General features: G+C 44.0%; 1 protein-coding gene across 5 annotated transcripts in view; it reads right to left on the bottom strand.

The window, feature by feature from the left end:
- Positions 1 to 3985, bottom strand: part of stk3 (serine/threonine kinase 3 (STE20 homolog, yeast)) — a 457998-nt gene that overhangs the window by 305000 nt on the left and 149013 nt on the right. The gene's annotated exons all lie outside the window — the stretch shown is intronic.

Genomic DNA, 3985 nt, shown 5'->3' on the forward strand with positions numbered 1-3985 from the left:
GTGAATCGGATTCCTGTGAGTGTGGCATTGATGATCTGGTGTGTGTTCTCTATTTCTGTGTTTTTAATGATTACAAAGGTGTCATCCACATATCTGACCCAGAGTTTGGATTGAATTTGGGGTAAGACTGCTTGTTCTAATCTTTGCATTACCGCTTGCTATGAGTCCAGAGATGGGTGAGCCCATGGGTGTGCCGTTGATTTGTTCATATATTTGGTTGCTGAATGTGAAGTGTGTTGTGAGGCACAGGTCCAGTAGTTTGAGTATGCAGTCTTTGTTGATAAGTTCACCGTCCTGTTGTCTGTTCTGTATGTCCAGCAGGTTGGCTATTGTTTCTCTGGCTAGGGTTTTGTCGATAGAGGTGAACAGTGCCGTTACATCGAATGAGACCATGGTTTCTTTCTTGACTATGTGTATAATTCTGATGATGTCCAAGAATTCCTGTGTTGATTGTATAGAGTGTCTGGATCCGCTGATCAGGTGTTTCAGTTTCTGCTGTAGTTCTTTAGCCAGTTTGTGTGATGGTGTCCCTGGTAGTGATGCTATGGGTCTGAGTGGAATGTCTGGTTTGTGCACTTTAGGTAATCCATAGATTCTGGGGGTGTTGTTGCTTTCAGGTTTCATTCTTTGTAGGTCAAATCTGGTTATCTGTCCGTTTTTTTGTAGGTTCCTCAGTATGTTGTTTATCCTATTGGTGAGCTGTGGGGTGGGGTCAAACTCCCTCTTTTGGTAGGTGTTGGTATCTGCAAGTAATTGTTTCATTTTTTGGATGTAGTCTGCTTTGTCCAGGATGACCGTCATTCTGCTTTTGTCTGCTGGTAGTATGATTATGTTCTTATCGTTTCTTAGTGATTTTAGTGCTTCCCTCTCCTTGGTGTTGAGCTTATGTATTTTGTCTTTTCCTTGTTATCAGCGGTACGATACTTTGTCTCACTGTTTGCTGTGTCTCTTCTGTCAGTCCATTGTTCCTGAATGTGCATTCTAGTGCTGCTAGGAAGTCTGCTGTCTTGGCGTCCCTGTGGTTGTAGTTGAGTCCCTTGGCCAGTATTGTTCTTTAAGTGTCTGTGAGCTGTTTGTGGGAGAGGTTTCTAACCCAGGTGTGTGTTGTGGTGTCCCCTCTGTTGTGTGTTAGTTTGGCCATTTTTTCTTTTAGTGCCGTTTTTATGCGGTATGTGGTCCTGTTCTGTCCTATGGTGACGGCCTGTTCTATGGTCCGGGTCCATTCCTGATTAGTGGTTTTTGAAATTAACGATTTTTGGCGTGCAATTTCTTGTCTGCATTTGTGAAGTCTGTTGTGAGCATCTGTAATCATTACCTGGATCATCTTGAATCCGTTCTGTCTGGCTGTGTCCCTGGCTTGTGGGTTGTTGACTGGTGGTCTGTATCTGACACATGGTGGAAGGATTCGATTCTTTCGGCATTCAGGCAGGAACCGGACAACCAACTCCCATTCCTAGACATGATGGTACAGAGAACACTGAACGGAGAATTCACCACAAAGGTATACAGGAAAGCCACACACACAGACCAAGTCCTGAACTACGAAAGCAACCATCCCAACACACACAAAAGAAGTTGCATCAAGACACTATTCAAAAGGGCCACAACACACTGCAGTACACCAGAACTGCAAAAAGAGGAAGAAGAACACCTATACAATGTATTTGCCAAAAACAGATACCCTCGCATTTTCATCAACAGATGCCTAAGGGAAAGACAACGGAATGAGGACGTGCCGCAACCCAAAGGACAAGCCACACTACCATACATCAAGAGCATTTCCGAACTGACTACTGCGACCACTAGGACTCATAACCACACAAACCAACAGCCACTCTCAGACAACAACTCACCAGAACGAAGGACCCGATAACCAGCATGAGCAAAACCAATGCAGTGTACAAAATCCCATGCAAGGACTGCACAAAACACTACATAGGACAAACAGGAAGACAGCTAACGATCCGCATCCATGAACACCAACTAGCCACGAAACGACACGACCAGCTATCCTTAGTAGCCACACACGCAGATGACAAGCAACATGAATTCGACTGGGACAACACTACTATTATAGAACAAGCCAAACAGAGAACAGCCAAGGAATTCCTAGAGGCATGGCACTCATCCACAGATTCAATCAATAAGCACATCGACCTGGATCCAATATACCGATCACTGCAACGGACAGCTGGAACTGACAACCGGAAGCGGCAGATTCAAACCACTATAAATGCCGGAGGAAACATCACAGAAGCGCTTCACAAGAGGCTCCCAAGCACTGAGGATGTCACCTAGACAGGACAAAACGTCTGCAACACAAATTCCCAGTTCGGCGAACAGAACCACAACAACAAGCACCTTAAGATTCCTCTGAGCTTCCCAGTGTTCTGTGATTCATTAAGTACTCCTTTGACATGCTACTTCTTCCAAAGTGCATCACCTCACACCTTCCATGGTTAAAATCAATCTGCCACTGATCTGCGCATCTGACCAATCCATCCATAGTCTCCTTATTCCTCACTAATACCTTCTTCCTCACTGTGAACCATCCAGCCAATCGATACGTCATCCGTAAACTTATCATCCCTTCCACATTCTCATCTCTATTGGACATATATTTAACAAACAATAAAGATCCCAATACTGATCTCTGTGGTACACCACTGAAGACTGGTCTCCAGTCACACAAACAACCTTCGACCACTACCCTCTATTTCTCACCATGAAGTCAAATTTGGATCGATCTTGCCAAGTCTGGATTCCATGTGCTTTTATCATTTTTTATCAGTGATTCATATGGGACCTTGCTAAAGATCTTACAATGACATGCAACAACATATTAACTAGTAACAGGAGTCTATTCCCGCTTGCTCTGTCATTTAATATGATCTTGAATGATTTAATAACTCTACATTCTTGCCTCCTCTTCACCACCTTGCCTGTTAAGAATCTACCTTACTTTGACTTAAAATTGCTTAAAGACTTTGCTTTCACTGCCTTTTGAGGAAACAAATTTGAAGACTCACAACCTTCAGAATAAAACAATTTTCCTCACCTGTCTTAAATGGGTGATCTTTTATTTTTAAAGAGTCCCCTAGCTCTACATTCTCCCTTAAGAGGGAATACTCTTTTAACATGCATTCTGTTTTTATATGTTTCAAATCACGCTGCCCATAAATCGTCTAAACCCAAGGTGATACAAGTTTAGACTGTTCATCAGACAACCCAAGGAAAACCTTGCCTAAACTGCTGTCAATGCTGTGGAGGAGCTGGTGTTGGACTATGGTGGACAAAGTTAAAAATCACACAACACCAGGTTAAAAATCCAGGTTCAATGCACTTACATTGATCCTTAGACAAGGAAACCAATACAGTAAGACCATAATCAGACCATAAGACACAGGAGCAGGAATTAGGCCATTCAACCCATTGAGTCTCCTCTGCCATTCAATCATGGTTGATACATTTGTCAACCCCATTCTCGTGCTTTCTCCCCGTAACCCTTGATATTCAAGAACGTATCTATCTCCGTCTTAAAAATACTCAATGACCTGGCCATAATCATGACAATGGCCATACTCAATTTACTACAAACCAACTGACTACCACAGCTACCTACATTACACCTCCTCCCACCCTGCCCCCTGTAAAAACGCCATCCCATATTCCCAATTCCTTCGCCTCCACCACATCTGCTCCCAGGAGGACCAATTCCACTACTGAACAGCCAAAATGACTTCTTTCTTCAAAGACCGCAACTTCCCCTCCGACGTGGTCGACAATGCTCTCCACTGCATCTCCTCCACTTCCTGCACCTCCGCCCTTGAACCCCACCCCTCCAATCGCCACCAGGACAGAACCCCACTGGTCCTCACCTTCCATCTCACCAACCTTTGTATCCCACCTAAATCGTATCATCCTTCGTCATTTCCGCCACCTCCAAACAGGGATATATTTCCCTCTCCACCCCTATCAGTGTTCC

This window comes from Chiloscyllium plagiosum, chromosome 4 (assembly GCF_004010195.1).
Source record: "Chiloscyllium plagiosum isolate BGI_BamShark_2017 chromosome 4, ASM401019v2, whole genome shotgun sequence".
NCBI lineage: Eukaryota > Metazoa > Chordata > Chondrichthyes > Orectolobiformes > Hemiscylliidae > Chiloscyllium > Chiloscyllium plagiosum.